The sequence below is a fragment of the Convolutriloba macropyga genome, chromosome 4 (assembly GCF_964194025.1).
Source record: "Convolutriloba macropyga chromosome 4, txConMacr16.3, whole genome shotgun sequence".
Taxonomy (NCBI): Eukaryota; Metazoa; Xenacoelomorpha; order Acoela; family Convolutidae; genus Convolutriloba; species Convolutriloba macropyga.
The window spans coordinates 7,686,072-7,708,556 of NC_134471.1; the positions used below are offsets into that span (position 1 = coordinate 7,686,072).

A 22,485-nucleotide genomic window follows, 5' to 3' on the forward strand; every position below is an offset into this window, starting at 1 on the left:
TTTTCAAAACTAATTATGTCCAGACATTAGTGCGTTCATTCATGTTTCCAGACCCATTGCGCTTCTTTGTCTAGTAAATTGGATCTTTGGTCTAGTGCCGATTTTTCACTTTGAACTCGTTTTGAACCTTGCAAAAAAATTGCACAAAAGTTGTGATCGCAAACGATTTAGAAAAATCAGCAGCGAGAAGCGCAAAAATCAGCGCAGTTTTGCCAGCAAAGAGCAAAACGACAATCATCACATTCAAATCATCAATTTTCATTATTCATCTTTTCTCATTTTTTAACATAAAATTAGATCCGTCAAAAAATTTTGTATAAAAGTCACAGCCAAATCAAATTTAATGGAATTGAAATTGGAAGCACACTTTTTTCGAACATTTTCAACAGTTAAGTTAAACACTGCGAGTTTATGTAAACAAGACAAAAACTGATTTTACCTTAAAAAACGTATTGTGTAAATCGCAACAACAGAAGGAATCATATTGAAAGAGATAAGATGAACTGGTACACGGTCAAAAAAAATTAACTTTTGAGTGAAGATAAATTCTCAGAATAACTATAAATTTTTGTCTCTGCAACTGATTTTTTATATCAAGTTATAGAGAAATAATTACTTCAAAAAAATAGTTTTGCTTTTAATAATGAGCAATAATAAAAATTTTCTCAGTGCCCGAAATGAGTTCAATGTAAAAACTCCTCGAATACAATATTTAATTTTATTTAAAAATTTAGAGGCTTAGTGTCACTCTATGACAAAAAAATGGGAAGTCCACACTGTGAAATGGATTGCCCAAATAATCCAGTTGGACATTGGATTAACAGCGCGAAATGAGATCCGGAAATCAATATCACTAAAACTTCCACCTTGAATAGAATCCGTGCAACTTATTTATTTTTTGATCAAAAATCCACCTTGAGAAAAGCTATCAATTTCAAAGTAGATTCTTTTTGAACTATTATTAGTAGTTTTTTTCTGCTCAAGTTGAAGACTCAATAGTTACCCAACAAGATACTTTGTATCTGGTGCATATTCAACAGATGAGAGTTTCTACAATCGCGGGACACAAACTATTCGTAATTATTTTCCATCAAAAAATGTTTTCCTATTCCCCTTCCCGCTTTTTGTGGCTTTGGCTTGATATAAAATTTTAAGCAAGGGTTATCAGCCTTTTCATTTTTGGTATTATTATTTGAAACACTGGTTTTTGATATAAAAATGTTTAAGAATCAACTGTGACAAGCATTAGCAGAAATATGCTCAACTCGGTTTTGCTCTGTGCTCAGCAAAAATAAAGGGAACTTTTCAATTAGTGAATCAACTACTGACAGCACAATTGGACGATATAATATAATATAATATTGTTTGACTGTTTTACGGAGAAATTTTTTTTGGTACTACATTTTGTTGAAAAGGCTTCGATTTGAACGACTCGATTCGAAACAAGTTGAGAAAATTTGGGTCTCATAAGAATTAGGTAGATTTTTTATGTGCAAATCCTTCATATCGTTAATACTTGAAATTTTTATGACAAATATCAATACATCTTTTTTTTTATTTGCACTCCACTATATGCACCGAAATTTTAATGCTTAAAAGAATGACCACTGAGAGCTAAACGAAAAAACTTGGGCGAATTTTGAGCTAATATCGCCTTGACTTCTACCCGGAAAATACTACTTTTTACAGTTTCATCGATCAATTTGAACTTAGGTTCGTATCCATCTCAATGTCATAAATTCGAGCAGCTAAGTATCCATTTTTCCATTTTCCAAGTCCATCTTTCTCGGCTTGTTGAACTGTTAGTACAAAAGCAGCCATTTTTGCAATTTGGGTGAGTTTGTTAGATTAGCAAAGAGAGGTCATCAAGTGCAAATGAATTTGGGGTCCCATGTGGATAGTTAAGCTGTGGATCTCCAGTTGGTTTGAATAGATACATTTGGACAGTCACTTGGAAGTGATCCACGTTTAACTGAACATGAAAAAAGTGATGCAACTGGAACTTAATCTAATTGCACTTTGCTTAGTTTAAGAGATAATTACAGAACGGACTCTGATGTTTTTTGATGTTTGATGCTAGGAACTCGAGTTTGGTCTTTTCTAGATACAAAAAAGTGGTGTTTTGGGGGCGTCTCCAGCTCACAAAAAGTAACAGAAATAAAAATAAAACTTTTTCCCTGCGGTTCAATAAAACAGTCTGTGAACACTTCATGGTGCTCACAATTTATTATTTGATTCAAAAAATTCTGACGATGATTCTTATTACCAGTTTTATTCAGGAGCCCAGAATCATCTTATGTTTGATGCAGACAATGCAATATAGTAAGGCAGACCCGATGTGGGCTCCTTTTACAGCCTTAAAGTATAAAGAGCTAGGGCTACTTATTTCTGCGCGCGAAGTAGACTTACCAATATCTCTAGAACTAACCGACTCTGTAAAAAACTGAGAGTAAACTTCTATATTTACGGTGGTTAAGAAGTATAGAACCGGAGTCAATGGTATACACATGGTGTATCTAACTAAAAGACTGACTACAGTTAGTTCAAATCTCTCTATATAAAAGAGAATAGTGTCTTCTCAGTCTCTGATTGGTTGAAGGTGTACATTCAGTATTTCCACTGCTACATCCATCCGGGGTTGAGAGTTTCAAATCCGAATCTGTGTAGTGTAGAAGAAATACGTAGAATGTGTCATCCTCGCTGAAAAGTAGGGCGAGGTTTGTGATGAGTTGTGTCCCCTCTGAAGTGGGTTGTGACTTGTGTCGTCGTCTGTAGTCCTTGTCAGTGACGTGGTGACTAGTGTCGTCAGTGAAGAGGTTTGTCTTGTGAAACCAATAAGGGTGCCAGTTACAGGGTGTGCTAGCCAGTAACCTCAGTCCTGTTGAGAGTATGTCCAACTGCTCTCACTGTCTTGTAGTGAGGATTTATTCCCAGTTGGAGGACCGCTTGTAGTCGTAGTCTCTGTCTGGTTTGCACGAGGAGATTTCTGTTTATCTCCAGCTGGTACAAGGTTTGAACCAGTCGATTTTACCAGCTTACCTTCTTGTGGAAATCCATCTTTTAGCTACTGTGTGAGTTACCTTTCCTATTAAATCTATTAGTGAGATTTAATGCTTTCTTGTGTAAGTCCCGACCGGGGAGAAAGAAGAAAAAAGAACTGATCCTAATCTTCATTCTTGTGGGAAAAGAGAAGAATATGTGAGACATATATCTTAGATAGAGAGGAAAAAGGTATAGTAAAGAAAAAGAAAGAAAAATAGAAAAATAAGTTTTAAATAGAGTTTTGAGATCAGTGCGTCTCGTTTTTGTGGGTCTGTGAGCCCAAGGTGGTGTTGTAGGGCTGTGACTTACGTTTGATATTCAAATTCGAAATCCGGAGCTCGATTGTCTGGATCTCGAAAGAAGGCGAGAATTTCTGGGTCACGTGCCAGGCAAGCAGCAAGAGCACGAGGATACAGATCGGTGTTGCAATATGGCTGCAACGCGAGGAGAAGATTGAATATCTGTTGCTCTTCCTGTAAGGGCTGGCGATTTTCGAGTTTATCGGCCATCCAGTCCCTGTAGAGGAGGTTGAATGTGTGTCAATAGGTACACTTCGTGGCGCATCCTTCTACACATTGTAAAGACTCGATTGGGTAGAGGATGGGACGATTGGTCTTGGTGTAGAGTGGTGAGAATATAAAATAGTTCTTGTTGGGGTCGAAATTACGAAGAGTGCCTTCACAATAAGTAGGTTAAATTATGTAGCTAAAGTTTATATAATATGGTGAGGTTAGCTTTGTGTTAGCATATTGGAGGCGTGAATTCATGTGGATTATTAGGTTGGTGTGTTGAAAATGATGCTGCACAAATAAGTAGTTGTGCATCGTGTGGAGCATTTTCCCCGATTCAGTTTGTGTGTGGTGTTTTTTTGCATCCATCTGTGTGGGATGTAAAAAACCAAATAGCAAGTAGAAGGGGTCGTACTTGGCGTATATCTTGTAGGGTGCAGTGTCGCGATTGAAAAAGGTGTTGAAGTAGTCAATCGCGCGATCTGCGAGTGCGAAGAAGTACTTCGACAGATGCCAGAAGCGTTCTGTGAAACGCAAATTGATGGGGAAGTGCAAACATTCCAGGGGTAGGTCCTTGTCTCGTCCTTCTGGACATACTCGTTCTCTAGTTGTCTGAGAGAACAATAACTGGCTGTTAGCTTCAATGTGTGCTGAGGCGGGGTGGAGGTGCAGCTAATTCGTTCTGGCACATGTTTACCCTGGATTGTATTAATTCCGAGAGGGTTTGTGAACTCTTGAAATCTGAAATTAGGTCCTTATGACCTGTGTGGAATGCCGTGTGTTGGAACGAAAAGGTTTGGCCTTCCGCGAGAGGATGAGGGCTGTGGGCCTCGGGGCGGGCTTGCTGTGTGGCGAGCAGGCGATTGTGAAGCTTGTATCGGCGAAGAGCGGACAGTGTAGATTTCATGTGCTGTTGCCCGTGGACGCCACTTAGGTGAGGGGTCCGTGCAAGGGTAGTTGTCAGTTGACGTGGTTAGGTCTTAGGGGGATGGCTGAGGGAAAGATTGTTGTGGCCTCAGAGGTGGTAGAGCCGGGCCGTACCGCGGTGAGGGTACCAGCGGGCTCTGTGAGTGAGGTGTGGGCATGACTGGCGGTGGGTAAACCAGTGGTTGTGGTCCACGGATCCTACCAGAGTATGCCCAGTTGGGGGCAACATTTTCTGGTGTGGAGTGACCAGACTGTTCTGCTGTGGCCACTTCATCAGCCCAAGATGGAATGTGCGTGGTTGGTATCGGTGGTTGTGTTGAGGAGACTGCTGTGTGCGCAGTTGAGATTAGTGAAGGTGGCTGAAGCTCTTGTGACGAGCTGTGCTGTCCTGCAGGGACTGTGGGCGTACTCGTATCATTATCGATGTACAAGTGAAGTTCAACTGAACTCGAGGAAGAGGTGGCGGGTGAAGGCAGTGGGTTCACCCGCACATAATTGGCTGTGTCCACAGACTGTGGTTGTGGGAAAGTTTGCGCCACCGTGAAGAGGGCGGGTGTTTGCATCTCGCAAACTGGCTTGGGTACTGTGGATGCCAGTACCAACGGTGTGAGGAGTGATGGCAGAATGTCATCAACCCCCAGCATGATAAGCTCATATGCTGTCGGATCGACATTTGGGGGATCGGTGAGCCTCCTTCTTGGTGGGTAGAGACTGAAGTCGAGTCACTAAAACAAAAAAAAGTGTTAAATACGAGTACTTTGAAGGTTGAGGAAAAGTTCCTCTGGAATTTCCTGATAGTCAGGATCTGATAGTCAGGATTCCTGATAGTCAGGATCTTTATCAAGAGAGTCGCGGGAAAGCGAAATTCCACGTGAGTATTTACGCTTATTTGGTTGAAAAGTGTGTAATTGTAAAGATTGAATTTTTTCGTGCAAGAATCAGTTGGTGTTGCATAGCATTGATAAATAGAAGCTGGGAGAGTGGCTGTATGACGTTTATTTGAATTATTGTGTACTGGGGAGGAGAATTTCTTATGGAAATTTTCAATCTTTTTGTGTGATAAATTCAATCAATGTTGTTAATGTGGAGTGCAACTATCGATTGAGTGCCGACGTCGCTTTTAGGTGAGGGTGGTTGATATTGTGTAGAGTCGGACTGTAGCACCTGGGATATTGTTTGTGAAAATACTCCAAAAAATCCAGAGGTTATGATCTTAGCCAATGTGATATTGGGTCTGTTGTACTCGGAAAGTGTTGCGCTATTCAATAGGCCTAGTATGATGAATAAGGTGATTCAAAAGATGTTCAGTGACAACTGTTAATTACTAAGGTTAAGGCCGACTGCGATTAGGCAATTCGCTGCCAACGTGATAGTTGAGCTCAAGGTTACAACTACCTGTCACTGTGGTAATCAATCGCGGTACGATTGAGAGGTGCATAGAACAGAAGACTACAAATGTACTGCATTTCACTGAATATGATTTTACTGCACTAATGATAGGTTAGGTGGTTATTGGATACCACGTGGTACCACATTTCCCCCTCTAGAGAAAATTTCAAGATAACATAAAGGTTAGCGATGGTTGAGGATGAATACAATTTAATGAACTTTAGTAACAATTGAAAGGTTGTTGGTGGCGTAAAGCAGTGAGCGCGTTATGGCGATGAGAACTAGTAACAACTATGGTTATGTCTTGGTGGTGGGTTGCGAATGTGAGCACGAGGGGTTTGGTGGTTACTCTTGTAACTACAATTAATGGTTACAGATAATTTCAAGTAATATGATAAGGCAACATAATAAGTTTGAGCTAGGAGTTTTACTATGATCAGAGTTTTTGAGTTTTTAACTTTGTTGGCTAGAGTTCGTGGGGTTGAAGGGAGCGTTCCGGTTGGTCCTATTCGAAGATCGCAAGCAAATCTCCGTGGGTTCGGTCTTCGCTGATGTCTTGTGGTGCAATTCCAATGTTTTTGGCCGGGTGGATTTGGCTGGATGCGGTCAAAGGTATTACGCTGTTGGGCGGCAACGACATGGTTTCAGCAAGGGTTGTTCTGGGAGGCTAATAGGAAGCGATGCTTATTCCTCTTCGTTGTTTTGGGGTTTGTCCATTGTCCGACTATTCATCCGATGATGACATTTCTGTGAGATCACCGTAGCGTTTCGGCTTCTTTTTGTCTCGTGCGCTGCGTCGGGTGGATGCTACAGTCGTTTCCACTAGTAATGTGCTTCCGTGTTGTTTGGGTGCGGCTTTGTAATTTTGGCTAGTATCGGACTCGTGGAGTTTGTTGCGCTGTTCGTCTGCAGACTCTTGTGATGACGTCGTCTAGAGCTTTCTCTTTTTGGGAGATCCCTTCTTGGGTGATGGTTGATAGCATCTTTTAGGTGGTATTCTGATGCGGTTGACCTTTGCGAGGTTGGCTTTTGCCTTTTTGTCTAAGTCCGACGTTTGGAGTGCTCTTTTGTAGATGGCTCGTTGGCTGACGATCTTGTTTTTGATGTCTTGTGCGTGTGATTTCATGCTATGTATGAACTTTGCGTGATGATTGCGCACGGTCTTTCTGGCGGCGAAATTAATGAGGGGAATGTAGCGTTGCTCTGGCGTGCCGAATTTTGCGACATCAGATTTATTGAGGACGGTGTCCTGCTGGCCTGGTACTTTGATCGCTACTGTGCTGTCAGTTGTTTTGACGAGTGCTGCCCCCTCCGGAATAGCCTCATAGAGTTCTTGCAGTTGCTTCTTGTTTCGCGAGGCGGCAAGAGTTTTACGGGCTAGTTGGAGTCGAGGGCTGTTTCTGGCTAATGGTTCTTCAAAGTTGGCGGCTGGGAGTTTGATGATGCGGGGTACTTCACCTTCGTCATCTTTGGCCTCCTGTAGCTTCCGTTGTTTCGATGCTTTTACTTCGGCATCACTATCCAGATCCTCGTCATACCATTTGTCCTGACTGATAGGTTCCTCTTCTCCTATGATGTTGTCATCTAAATAGTACTTTAAAGTATTTGACTAATTTAAGTTTTTGATATTTGGTTTAGATGTTATGTTTGTCGGTGCGCTGTTCGCTTTTCTTCCATAGGGGGTTTCGAAAGGGGAGAAATTAGAATTTTTTTTCTGCAGGTGTGTAGTTCAAATGATGTGTTTTGGAGGGCGTTCTTAATATTGAACGGATTCTGATTGGGGTCGAGTTTTATGCAGCCCAGTCGTCGTTTGACGGTTTGCATTAGAAGTTCTACTAGTCCTATGGGGCGATGGTTGGTAGCTGGGGCATATATCAATTCAATGTTGTATCGTTTACATAGTTTATTATACATAGATATTATATACATATATACATATATATTAATTTATAAATAGTTGTATTTTATTGCCTTTTAAGTATCTGGCTTGATCTAGTCTAATGCTTCTAGGCACCCCGTGTTGGGTTATGTATTTGTTTAAAAACTTTTCTATGTTTGGGCCATTTGCGTTTGAGACTAATTTCAGAGTTGGGAATTTCGAGAAACGGTCAATGCACGCTAAGAAGTAAACTTCCCTCCCTTGTCCATCAAATATTGGTCCGCCGAAATTGAATTGAAGTTCTTCGTTTGGTTCAGAGCATGGCGGAAGAGGTGTCAAATCGGACTTTCGTATTAGGATTTTAGATTCTTACCGAATACGGTACAGGGTCGACACGTTTTCGATTGATTGATTAAATCTCGGTTGATGAATGGCCACCATAATCTCTGTCCTAGTTCAGTCATGCCCCACGCTCCTGGAAGAGTTGCATGGAGTATTGCTAATTTTTTGTCCACCAGTATGCAGCCGTTGATGACGCTTAGACTTCCCCATTTTGCATATATCTGCTTGCTCAGGCTTTTGCATCGGGCTTGGTCCTCATTGATTATGCAGTCTCTTATCTCCCGTAGTACCGTATCTCTATTGATGATTGCTGCAATTAGTTGTTGATTGAACACGCTCTCCAGTTGTTTTGAGATTTGGTCGTCTGATGTAGGATGCGATGATTTTGGGGTAGGGCTTAGGTAGTTTCTCATTGAGAAGGATGTTTTCTGCACTGGTGATTTAGCGGTGGCGCTATTTGGGTTATTGGTTCGGTGCTTCATCTGATTTGTTAATTGTGTTGTTTGTTTGAATTAGGCTGTTGGAGTATAGTTGTGTTAATTGGCAAATGCGCTTGTGTATTCGTTTGCTGTGTGTCTTGCGTATTGCTAGTGACGTCAATATTCGTTGTGTTTAATTGTGTTTGAAATGTCTTGTGACTGCTGTGTAGGCTGTATTTTCTATTCTTTAGTGAATTGTTTGTAGTCATACTGCGTTTGTCGGTATTGTAGTTTGTTAGTGTGAATCGTTCGACGATTCTACGTCAGCTTTTCTGGGCCTGCCTCTCTGTCAATTGGTTTGGCAATGTAGGGAATTGTTGGAAAATCGTTGGACGATTCCATTGTATTTGTTTTAATGTCATTGGAATCGTTATGCGTCGTTTTTGTGTTGTGCTGTGTTTTGTTATTGTTCAGTTTCTTTGGTCTGCCTCTTTTGCGTATGATTTGTAGTGTTTCGTTTATGACGTCTATTTGAGCTATTATAAAATTTTTGTCATACGTGCTCGGGGGTTTTGCAGGTTCGGATGAATTTCGGGACATGTAATCTGCTGGTCCCTTCTTTGTTCCGGCAATGTGTTCTATAGTAAAATTGAATGGGATTAATCTATCGTACCACCTGGTTAGGCGGCTTTGGCGGATTTTACTTGATAGTTCTTTAAGGATTGATAGAAGAGCCCTATGATCGGTTCGTACTGTGAAATGATGACCTAATAAATAGTGTTCAAAGTGTTCTAACGCCCATACAACTCCTAATAATTCTAATTCATTTATACTGTATTTTTCTTCTGCTTTATTTGAAAATCTTGAGGCGTAGCATATTGTCTCCCATCCGTTGCAAGTTTCTTGTTCCAGGACTGCCCCTAGGCCCGATCTTGATGCGTCTGTTTTAACTCTGGTCTTTCTTTTTGTGTCATTATGTGTGTTTTCTGTCAGGCAGGTTGCGTATGCATTTCTTTATGTTTTCAAACTTTGTTTGGTGTTGATTTGTCCATACGTATTTCGTATCTTTTTGTAGTAAGTTACTGAATTCGCGACATAGAGGTGCTAGATTTGGTATAACTTTCGTTAGGTGGTGGACGCTTCCTAAGAATGATTTGAGTTGTTCATGGGGTGAGGGTGGCTTCAGATTAAGTTTTGCCTGTGTCTTAGAGACGATTGGTTTAATACCTTTTTGGTCTATTTCATAGCCTAGCCACGTTATCTTATTTTTTGCGAAGTGGCATTTATTAAGGTTTACTGCCAGGTTTTCTTCATTTAGTCTCTCTAGGCACTTGAATAATTTTTTTTATTGTTTTGTAGACTACCTCCTATAACGATAATGATATCGTCCAGAAAACTGATTGTATTCGGTAGATTGTATTAGTCCGTAAAAGCCGGTGTTGAATCGATATGTTCCTGTGGCTTGACCGCCTATGATATTGAAATTGCATTGTTTTGCTGTGTCGTCATCTAGTGGTAATTGGCTGTATGCGTAGTGTGGGTCTATTGTTGAGAATAGGACTTCTCCTTCGTCGGACGATTGAGTGATGGTCTGTGCGATGCTGTCCATTAGGCAGTCGATGTTGTGCATCTGATATTTGTTTTTGTGAATTGATTTGTTGATTGTTTTCGAGTCCATTGCTAGTTTTATTGATTTGTCTTTCTTCACTGTGATTACGATTGGTGATATGAAAAATTCGTCGCTACATTTATCTAGTTTGGTTATATGTCCGTTGTTCTGTAAATTTTTTAGTTCTTCTTCTACTTGTGTTTCGAGTTGTAGTGGTACGCGTCTTCCTTTTTAATGGACAGGGTGTAGTTTGACCTAAAATGTGATTTTACCTTATGATCTATGGATCGTCCTATTCTGGTTTGTTAAGTTATTGTATTTAATTGCTACTTCTTCCTTGATTGAGGGGATTTGAGGGGTGTCTATTGAATTGACGTTCTTAACTGAGGACTTTGGGGAGTCGTGTTGTTTTAGTTGTTTTCCTAGGGGTTTGAATAGGTCCCTTCCCACAATCGCTCGGTGTTTGTTCGGGACCACTATGATGTCAGCGCGTCCCGCCTTCCAGCCGTTGCACTCAATGTCGCAGTAGAGTGTTCCCAGGTTTTTTATAGGGGTGTCGGTGTAGCTCTTTAGTTTCACTGGATTTGTTGTTCTGCTCCACCACGTGTTGCTATCTCTGGCCTCTATATCTTTCGCCATTTGTTCCGTGACGATGCTAGTGGAACTTCCTGAGTCGACCATTACCCCGAATTTACTGTGACCATACTGGATACGTAGTTTCGATGTTGTTGTGGGGTCGTCCGGTGTTTCCATCATGTCAACTGAGTATTCGTCCGCTGAGTCATCGTATGTCGGTTGGATATGCAAACCTTCGCATAGTGGTTCTGTTTGTTGCATCGGCGGCACGTTTAACCGATTGCTTGGCACCTTGCTCGGTGGTTGCTATCCCAGGGTTGTCCGCAGTTCCTGCAGTTGTGGGTGGATGCTCTGTTGTTATTGTTTATTCCTCTGCCGTTTCCTACCCATACCTCGCGGTGTTGTTGGTGGTCTGCTAGAACCCCGGAAGCGTGAGCTTGAGATTTCCCTGACTGGTTCCTCTCGTCCAATGGTTGCCTTGCATGTGTGGCTAATTGGCTTTTGATGCCTAACTGGATGCTCACGGCTAGTTCGAGGGCCTGTTCTGGGTTGAGGGTTGTTTTTAACTGTTCTTTTTGTATCTCTTGATCTTTCATGTTTGCGGTGAATATATCCCTTAGGAGGTCATCTTCTAAATCTGCAAGTTGACAGTGTTCGCTAGCAATCTGAGTGCAGAATGGAATTGTTCCAATGTTTCCCCTCGGTGTTGTTTGCGTGTCAACAGAAGGTATCTATCGAACGTTACATTTCTTGGGCGGATGAACGTTGGCTCTAATTCGTCCCATAGTTCCATTGTTGATTTTGATTCCACGTTTGTGTGGGGGAACTTTCTTGCGTGCTTGCGTCCTTCGATTCCGAGGCTAAGGTGGATCAGAGATTTGGTTTTTCTATCTGCCATGTCCCATGGCTTGTCGCCGCATAGGACCCCTATTCGATCGATTTGATTGCATTCGTTTTTCACTTTGGCTATTGCCTGGTGGTACCTCGTCATTAGTTCTCTTTCCATTGTTTGTGTTGGACTCTGTACGGGTTGTTCCTCTACCGGTTCGGGGGGAGGGGTAAATGTTGTCGTTGGTCTCTCTTGGAGTAGTTCATCTAGTTCGATGTTTGTCTTAGCGACGAGGGTCATTTTGAGTTGACTCCTCCATTTCTCCCATGATATTGTTGGATTACTGCTAGGTTTGTCCCAGAAGGGCTCAAGTCCAAGCGCCGTATGTCCTATTATGTCTGACTGCGCCATGTTGTACTCAGAAAGTGTTGCGCTATTCAATAGGCCTAGTATGATGAATAAGGTGATTCAGAAGATGTTCAGTGACAACTGTTAGTTACAAACGTTAAGGCAGACTGCGATTAGGCAATTCGCTGCCATTGTGATAGTTGAGCTCAAGGTTACAACTACCTGTCACTGTGGTAATCAATCGTGGTATGATTGAGAGGTGCATAGAACAGAAGGCTACAAATGTACTGCATTTCACTGAATATGAATTTACTGCACTAAGGATAGGTTAGGTGGTTAGTGGATACCACGGGGTACCACAGGGTCTTAAAAGTGTTTAGATTATAGGTGTTAAATGCACTACAAAATAGGCCGAAAAACCACTGTAAAAAACTAAATACAGTCCACATTATGGCTATTTCTTTTAATACGTACCAAGGGTATCCAAAGATTCCTATGAGGGATTCTTTTAATAGTTGCCATTAATCAAATCACGCCAATCAGGTCGGCAGAGGGCGAATTCTTTGCCATTAATACAGAGTTTGTTGAAATAATCGTTATATTCGGTGCGTAATTGTGAGAATTGTGCTTGTAATTGTGCTTGAATTGTACTTCAAGTTTTTCAGCTGCGTCATCGACTAATTGATTAAATTTCATCTTATCTATTGATTTACTCCAGTCGTGTTGATTGTGTATTCCGAGTTGTTGCGCGGTAAAATCGGCGTGGGTGAAGCGGTTTTCTACTTCGTCAGGCGTGAAAGTTTTAACGGGGTTTCGCGCCTTAATTGGGTAGGGTGTTAAGCGATATGTGTCATCGCCTTCTGCATCAAGTGAGATTTGTTGATCAAATTTCTCGGATTTAAATGCTGTTTTAACAGATCAAGGGAAGGTCTTACGGGTGACTTGGTCTACAAATTGTAGTTTATTTTGATAGTATATAGGAATACGTTCGAAACATTGATTCTCTAATACATAAATGGGGTGATGAAACAAATTTACATTAAAAGAGTGAAATTGCATTTTGACTTTTAAGTGTAGCGAATGTGTGTCGCTGTCCTGTAATTATTTAACCAACTAAAGGAAATTTCTGTGTAAGTAAAATAAAAGCGGTTTGCTTCAAATCGCGGTCTAATTCGCAGAGTTTCTTATGAATATTCAAACTTGTTTGATCCATTTCGAGCAAGACTCGACTAATCATGTAATCGAGTTTGGAGTCGATTTCGACAATAGAGTGAACAACTCCAAACCAATTTTGTTTTCTAAATAATTCGTATTTTTTGATTTGTGGTACAATTGTGATTCTTGTGGAATGGCATATCCATCACGGATATTTGCTTTTGTGTAGGGTGTTAAAGAGGGTGGTCCATCAGGGACTGTGATTTGTGTGTTATCAAAGTCGGAGGACGGTTTTCCGGAGACAAAATTAAAACCTTCTTTATTTTGTATAAAAAATATCTTGATGTTGAGTGGCGTAATATGGGCGGTCTTCATTACATTTGTAGATTGGTTTTGTGAGAACCTCAAAACGAGAGAGTGCAGATTCATCATGAAGCTGTTTTTGAAAACGGCTTGAATACTTGTGTGCATTATGTTCCTGACCAGAATTAATTTCATTATTCTCAAGTGTTTTGATAAAATATCTTTTTTTGGAGTTTAATCATGCGTGCATATGATCTTCAAACATCAAAAATACGGCAGTGGTGTTCTGGTTCCCAAATTACAGTGGCTTTAATAGCTTGATTTGGAGGACAGTAACCTCTTTCTATATCACATTTTATGCGAACTTTGCCATAATACATGTGTTCTGAGGCAACATTAAAAGTGAGAGTGATGTTAGTTAATTGTAGTGACCATCCTAGTGTGTGGATGACATAATATTCGTGCTCTGAGTCTTTACCGGGACATTTAGCCCAGGGATTATCTGTGGCGTTAGGAATCCAGTTATGATCCGGTGGATTATAAACCATGCTTTCGTGTTGGAAAGAAAATTGTCTATAAGGATCTAAACGAAAACGGCCTTGTTTTTCTTCTATGTTAGCTTGCCAACGGGGGTAGTCTAATACATCAAATTGTATCATTTGAGGGCGGTAGTGGTTTTTGCTTATTAGACCAACGAGTGCAAGTTCTCTACGAGCTTCAATTTGTGTTGGAAAGAAAGGTCGTTCCATATCATTAACATACCAATTATCGTGATCAAATCGAAAGCCTCTTTTGAGTGCGATTTTGTGACAAAAGTTTTCCTTATCGCTAAGTTTGGCGTGTATAGCGAAAGCGCGTACTTGGAGAGTTCGGATTTGTGAAATAATTTGTACTTGTGTGGGGAGGATTTTGAAATCGGCTGGTATAATTTTACATTCACCAATTTTGTTAAGTTTATAATATTGCATATTTGTGATGTGCTTTGGTGAACAATCATAGTGTATGACTACAAGATCTTGTATGCCCGTTTTGGGTGTAGAAATATTATGTCGGTCAACTTTAATTGGTTGTTTTATTGGGAGTTGAAATGAAAAGAATAAATTAATTAATATTAGAATTAGATTTGTAGTGGCCTTGTGTAAGAGAGTTCAGAGTGTGGATTATAGAAGACAAAATAGCCTGCGGTGTTTTTTTTGTATCTATCGAATTTGTAGTGTATTTCTTGACAAATGAAGAGTGATGGATTTGTTTTAACTCTAAAGATAGGCGGTGCTGCCACTTGTGGTTGAAATGTAAGTTTGTCTTGTTCAACAATTATCTCAACAGAGAATGTGATTTTTGATTCTTGTAATAATTTGTGAGCTATTTGTTTTTCAACTGGTGTTATTTTGTATGATTTAAAAATTCTTTGTTTCGCCCAATTATGTAAGTGTTCTCCGTTTTCGTGATCTCCAAAGAGAGCGGGTGGGGGAACAATAAATTTAGGGTCTAATTTTAGTGGTAGAGTTGGATAGGTTCCTGTTGTGTCGGTTTGTTTCCCGATATAATGATGAGAGTGTCGATCAGGTGATCAGGATCTGGTGTCGGTGAATTTGAGCTTAGAGTGATAATGGGTGGTGTACCCGGAAATCTGAGTGGTAGTGAACTTTGAAATGATGGTGATGAATTGACTATATTAAAGGAGTGGTTCCAGTGTGCTTGTGATAACGAGCGTTCAAAATTACTTATTTGTCCTTGTGGCCGATTAAAAGGATTATTTGCAATTTGGGTGCAATAGGTGAAGAAAATTGAGAACTAATTGGATCAGAATTAGAAGTGTCAGAAAGTAAGCTAATATCATGAGTGGTATCGTGAATATTTGAAACAGTATGAATTGGCTGTGGCAATCCAGAGCTACTTGTCCTATCGGGGTTTGCTGTGTGGAAAAAGTTTATTGGTTGTGTGGAAAATGGTGGAGTGTTTGAATGATTAAGTAATTCAGTTTGTGGTGCTCCTGGAGGAGCTGGTATAAGTGTGATTGGAGGGAGTGAGGTATTTGGAAGAAAACCAGAGTATGGTAGTAAAGTTTCTGCGGTATTTTGTTGCTGTTGTGGTGCTTGCGTTTGGTTTATTTGCGTTTGACTTTGATGGGGGGATATGGGATTACCGATTGTTGGGTAAAGTGGGGGGAGTGTCCAGTAGGAGGAGGTCTATATGTAGATTTGGTAGTAGTAATGACTGAGTATGGGTGTTCCTCGGTTTCTTGTATTTGTGGTTTTTTATTAAAGAGTTTAAATGATGACTTTTTAAGTGTTGATTGTTTAGTTGTTTCGCTGTATGAACAACTAGGCGATTCTCAGACGGGGGGAGCACTTGGGTTAGTGTTTGATTGTTGAGTAGAGGACGCAATTGTGACAATAATCTTTGGCCCAAAGTGGGGCAATTATCGCAATAATAAATTTTATAGTCAGTAAAGGTGGGGATAACAGTTATTGGAAGATTTAAAGTGGGTACACTTACGCGGATTGCTGCTAAGGGTGATTCTGTTAGGATGGCATTTTGTAGATAGAAGAGATCTAAAAAATCAGCAGAAAATACTGTTAATATTTCAGCGACTGTATAATCTTTTCTCTCAAAAGAAATGATAATTTGTGGGTATGTAATTTCATTTGGTGGGTTGTTGTTGTTTAACAATTTGTTCGTATTGTTCATCCAATCTTAGCAGTTCCTTAATATATTTAATATTATACCAGGCTGGGATAGCGTCAAGATTAACAGTGTAAACAATGTCTGTGTATAGAATTTCAGAGAGTTTAGATGTTGCTTATCGTGGAAAGATAGGGAGATAGAAAAGAGCGATGTGTTCGCTATTAAAATCTCTAATGTAAAGACACATTCACAGCAAGTGTGTGAATATAGATTGTGATCTAAATTATAGAAAATATACTGAAAACGGACCTGTCTAGGTTTAAAAATTCTGAATATATCTAAAGGCGTAGGCTGAATATATCAGCGTAGGATGTTCTTTTAAACAATACTTCGAGTCTGTGTTGAGAAGTTATGTGCATACCTGTCAAGTGTTTTGAAGGAGATGCTTTCAGTACTGTGAGACTGAAAATTGAAATTCGAGTGTTTTTGTTGTTGTTGCTTCCTTGAGCAAATTTGAGAGCTTTCTGTGAGCTGTTGGTGAAGTCAGAAGTCGAAAGAACTGTGCTGTGAGACAGTTCTTGTTTTGTTAAGAGAGCAGAAGTGAGTTATGATTATATCTTAGAAAATTAGAGATTTTCTAAGTTGTGAATTAGAGGAGAGAGAATTAGAAGAGATGAGAGAGAGAGTTTAGTAGATGGTTTTCAAAGTGTTGAAAGAAGAGAGAGTAAGAGAGAAGCAACTATATTGCAAGAACGGAGGACTGAGAAGTGATTTTAGACGATATGATTTTATCTGACCACGACTTTATAGTTGGGTACAAAAAAGTTACCGAATCATATCTTGGCAAATAAATGAGATTAGGGAATTGTTCCCGGACCGAGCTGTGGGTCGGTTGTTAACTTAATTTTTAGTTAATTTCCTTTTTATTATTATCGTGGGTAATGGCCTGTAATTCCCTTCTTTTCATTTCCTGATGGAGGGGTTTTTGTGATTTTGCTAGGGTAGCAGGTGAAAAAACAGTCCTTGTGCTTTGTTTGCTGAGTTAGGGTGTTTGATTAACTTTCCCAGTGAAAGTAATTGTATGACGGGGGATAGGGGTGAAAGAACTACCCGAATTATCCCTCTCGTGTAGGAGAACGAGGGAATTGTATTTTTATCGGTATTGTGTTTTATATCTATTCATCGTGTTATGCTGAATTGTATTCGGCTGTTTAAAACGAGAACAGTGATTTAATGTGTGTTCTAATAGTGAAGTGTGAATAGTTTTAAGTGTGCGCTGTTCGTGAAGCCGAAATTTTTGATTGTGGTATGAATACTCTATAGTCTTTTATTGGTTGTCGTCGAAGGCGACTATTTCGTGTAGTGTAGTTTTCCGAAGTGTGTTCGGGTATTTCGGACAGGCTACCAGTTAGTTGTGGGGGAAGGTCATTTGTGGATGGTACCTCTAAATTGTCTAGACTGAACGAGACAGTCTTTGACTTGGTAAGTGGTGGCTTCATTGGATGGAATTTTAAAAGGGAATTATCCGAAGAGTATTTCTCCATTTGTTCTTGAATGAAGAGTTCTTTGGGGTAATATGGTACTATATTACTTCTATGACTTTCTAAGAAAAAGAAAGATTTATCTGGAGCGGTTTTGAGATTCTCATTCTCTAAAATAGTGTGGTAGTGAGTAAGCGTTTGCAACATTGTGTCTGTTGTTGTATCTTGGATGAAAACGTCATCCAAATAGGTGAGTATTTTGTTTTTTCCTAGGTAGTGGTTTGGAAATACTGTTCAGAAAAGATGAGAAAGCTGCTGGCCCACTAGAAATACCATGAAACAAGCATTTAAAACAGTATTGTTGTTCAGCGATCACAATATTTGTGAGCCTTTGTGATCGTTTTTTGAGTGGCATTTGGTTATACGCACTGTTCATGTCTGCTACAGAGAAAATTGGCCCTTTAATCCGTGAAAGAATAACTTGAGTTAGTTCTGTGGGCCAACTACATTTCGCTTCGTCAATCATTGTGTTTATTTAACGAGCGTCTAAGAAAAGTTTTAGAGATTCTCCTTTTTTGAGAATTAATACAGGGTTGATAAATGTATTTCCAGTGGCTAAAGAGTCTAAAACATAAGCTTTTATTTTGAGTTTAACTCTTTAACTCTATAAAGAGTTAAGGAGTTGAAACATAAGTGTATATTTTGAATGGTTGCGCCGTTTCAAAGCGGCGATTTATAAATGTGCGTAAATGTTTATTTTGGTTTAAATAATTATGTACTTCATTATAAATTTCCGAGTGTATCTTTTCACGATTAAGAAACCAATGTGAAAAAGTTCCTTTCTGTAACTTTTTAATTTGTGGGTGATGACCTAAGTGGCCAGTATGTGTGTGATTTGGTAATGAATTGCAGGGTGAATTTTCTGTGGGTTTACAATTTCCCAAACTATCTGTGGTGGAAGATAGATTGAACATTTTGGGTTTCTTTGGTTTTTGACCAAACACAAGTTCATATGGTGAAAGATTCATGTTAACTCTAACATGTGAATTAAATGCAAACGAAAAAATATTCACTTTATGTGACCACGTGTCATATTGTGAGTCTAGGACTGTTCGTAGAATTGTATTTAATGGGCGGTTACTATTTTCAACGAGTCCATTAGACCACAGTGCGTATGGCGTACGTGGTTTGAATTGTACATTTTTTGTACGGCAGAAATGGGTGAATTCTCCGTTAATGTATTAATTTCCGTTATGTGTTACCAAAAAATCTGGAATGCCAAATTTAACAATCCAGTGGTCAAATAATACTGTGAGTGCATTTGTGGCATCATTTTTGGGTGAAGGATGGAAAACAACACAGTGTGTGAATGCGTCCACACTAACATAGACGTAAGAGTTCCCATCAGAAGACGACGAAATTGGGCCTTTTGTATCCATAGAAAAACTGTGATTGAAGTATGGTGAAACTTCTAGATATGGCTGCTGCGGTGTCATGGCTGCAGGTTTGGCATGGATTTACTCGTCTGGCAACTTAAGCAACCTTGTGTGAGTATTGCTATCTATATATTAATGTTTGGAAAATAGTAATTTTCCGTGATCGTTGTGTGTGTTTTTTCACGACCAGGGCGTCCTGAAAGATCATGGGAGTGTGCTCTATAGAAAATGACTATGAAAAGAGAGAGTGTTAGACAAATTTTTGGTGATGTTGTTCCTTGTATGTGATACAAGAGAATAATGTCTTCATTAAAGCTTAAATTTTTGAAAGGTCTATAATAGTGTAGTAATCCTTTATTTGCTCGAATAGTGAATGACGGGGTTGGGGGAATTTTTTATACCGTTTCCCATGCAAAATTTGTCTTAGTACTGGATCTTGTTGTTGAGTTTTATAGAGAAGTGTATCCTCTATTTCAGTTTGTTCTTCGTAAAAATATTTATAAATGGTGGGTGATTTTGGTATAAAGTCGTCCATCACTGGAAGTAAAATTGTGATACTATTTATTAATTCGGCGTAGTTTGGGTCGTGATTAGATTGTATGAAGGGTTGTTTTGTTCGTGTTTAATGAGACGTCTGTGTGTTGTATAATTGGATAGTTTTCTGGGGATGAAAATTTATTTTTAAATTGTTGTATTTTTTGTTGGTGTAGATTCTTCAAAGGTTGTGCTTTGGTTTTAAATTCAGCGTGTGATACTGTAAGATAAAGATCATTCTCTAGTTGAACCTTAAAATAGTTATCTTTAATCTGCAAATAGATTGGAAAATGTAGTGATTCTACATGAGTGTCTGTAGATACTGAATCAAAATATTGTTTTGCTACAGCGTAGTGACATTGTATAGGTTGTGTATTTTGGTTATGCGTCATAAAGAATTTAATTGAGTCTGGTATTTCGACTGTGTGAAGACGGTGTTTGTCTTGTGTTGTGGTAGTCAGTGAGCGACTTAATATATTTGGAAGTGGAAGATTTTTCCCTTCCGTTCAAACTATGTGTAGGTTTGGAAATTTTTTTAATATTAATCGAAATTTATGAACTCTGTGATTTGGTTTACTCTTTTGTGTAAATAAGAATAAAATTGGTTTGTGTTCAGTTTATAGTATCATTGGGTGTTTAGATCCTTGAATAAGGAATTCATATTCTAAAAGTGCATATATAATGGCTAATCATTCTCGGAGAATAGTGGATAATCTAAGTTCTGTGGTAGAAAATAGACGAGAGTTTGCCGATACCAGTTCCATTTTTCGAAATTTATTTTTCTGTAGGAGTGTTGCCCCAATGCCATAATTAGAGGCATCGCACAGAATGTAGAAGTTTTTTTCTGAATTAGGAAATGCGAGGCGGAGTGTTTCTTCCGTAAGTTCTTTTTTGACTCTATCAAATGTTTGCTGTAGTTCAGGAGTCCATTTAAAATCTGTTGTATCTGAGTTAGAGATTAAAAGGTCGAAGAATGACTTGTGGGTTGTATATATATTTTAAAATGAATGTGAGAAATCAGACATAGTTTTGAATTTCTTTTTTATTTTGGGTGGTTGGAATTTTAGAAATCCGTCGACTTTTGATTTGAGTGGGTGTATGTGATTATTTTGTATTTGATGTCCTAAAAATATAACGGAGTCTAAGAAAAAGAAAGATTTATCTAGAGCGGCTTTGAGATTTTCATTCTCTAAAATGGTGTGGTAGTGAGTAAGCGTTTGCAACATTGTGTCTGTTGTTGTATCTTGGATGAAAACGTCATCCAAATAGGTAATTATTTTGTTTTTTCCTAATTATTGGTTTGGAAATACTGTTCAGAAAAGATGAGAAAGCTGCTGGGCTAATAGAAATACCATGAAACAAGCGTTTAAAACAGTATTGTTGTCCAGCGATCACAATATTTGTGAGTCTTTGTGATTGTTTACCGAGTGGCATTTGGTTATACGCACTGTTCATGTCTGCTACAGAGAAAATTGGTCCTTTATTCCGTGTTAGAATAACTTTAATTGGTTCTGTGGGCCAACTACATTTTGCTTCGTCAATCATTGTGTTTAATTGACGAGCGTCTAAGCCACTTTTTAGAGATTCTCTTTTTTGAGAATTATTACAGGGTTGATAAATGTATTTCCGGTGGTTAAAGAGTCTAAAACATAAGTGTTTATTTTGAGTGGTTGCGCCGTTCCAAAGCGGCGATTTATAAATGTGCGTAAATGTTTATTTTGGTTTAAATAATTATGTACTTCGTTATAAACTTCCGAGTGTATCTTTTCACGATTAAGAAACCAATGTGCAAAGGTCCCTTTCTGGAACTTTTTAATTTGTGGGTGATGACCTAAGTGGTCAGTATGTGTGTGATTTGGTAATGAGTTACAGGGTGAATTTTCTCTGGGTTTGCAATTTCCCAAACTATCTTTGGTTGAAGATAGATTGAACATTTTGGGTTTCTTTGGTTTTTGACCAAATACATGTTCATATGGTGAAAGATTCATGTTAGTTCTAACATGTGAATTAAATGCAAACGGAAAAACTTTCACATTATGTGACCACGTGTCATATTGTGAGTCTAGGACTGTTCGAAGAATTGTATTTAATTGGCGGTTACTATCTTCAACGAGTCCATTAGACCACAGTGCGTATGGCGTACGTGGTTTGAATTGTACATTCTTTGAACTGCAGAAATGTGTGAATTTTCCGTGTGTGAACAACACAGTGTGTGAATGCGTCCACAATAACATAGACGTAAGAGTTTCCATCAGAAGACGACGAAATTGGGCCTTTTGTGTCCATAGAAATACGGTGATTGAAGTATGGTGAAACTTCTAGAAATGGCTGCTGCGGTGCCATTAAGAGGTTTGGCATGAATTTACTCGTCTGGAAACTTAAGCGTGTGTGAGTATTGCTATCTTGTGGAATCTTGTGTGAGTATTGCTATCTGTATATTAATGATTGAAAAATAGTAATTTTCCGTGATCGTTGCGTGTGTTTTTTCACGACCAGGGTGTCCTGAAAGATCATGGGAGTGTGCTCTATAGAAAATGGCTATGAAAAGAGAGACTGGTACACAAATTTTTGGTGATGTTGTTTCTTGTATGTGATAGAAGAGATTACTGTCTTCATTAATGCTTAAATTTTGGAAACGTCTATAATAGTGTAGTAATCCTTCATTTTCTCGAATAGTGAGTGACGGGGTAGGGGGGAACTTTTTATGCCGTTTCCCAAGCAAAATTTGTCTTATACTGGATCTTGTTGTTGAGTTTTATAGAGAAGTGTATCCTCTATTTCAGTTTGTTCTTCGTAAAAATAATTATAAATGGTGGGTGATTTTGGTATAAAGTTGTCCATCACTGGAGGTGAAAATGTGATACTATTTACTAATTCGGCGTAGTTTGGGTCGTGATTAGATTGTATGAAGGGTTGTTTTGTTAGTGTTTAATGAGACGTCTGTGTGTTGTATAATTGGATAGTTTTCTGGGGATGAATATTTATTTTTAAATTGTTGTAATTTTCGTTGGTGTAGATTCTTCAAAGGTTGTGCTTTGGTTTTAAATTCAGTGTGTGATACTGGAAGATAAAGATCTTT

General features: G+C 39.0%; 1 protein-coding gene across 5 annotated transcripts in view; it reads right to left on the minus strand.

Annotated features, from left to right (window-relative positions):
* LOC142338243 (chymase-like) overlaps positions 1–22,485 on the minus strand; it is a 46,298-nt gene that overhangs the window by 1,211 nt on the left and 22,602 nt on the right. The gene's annotated exons all lie outside the window — the stretch shown is intronic.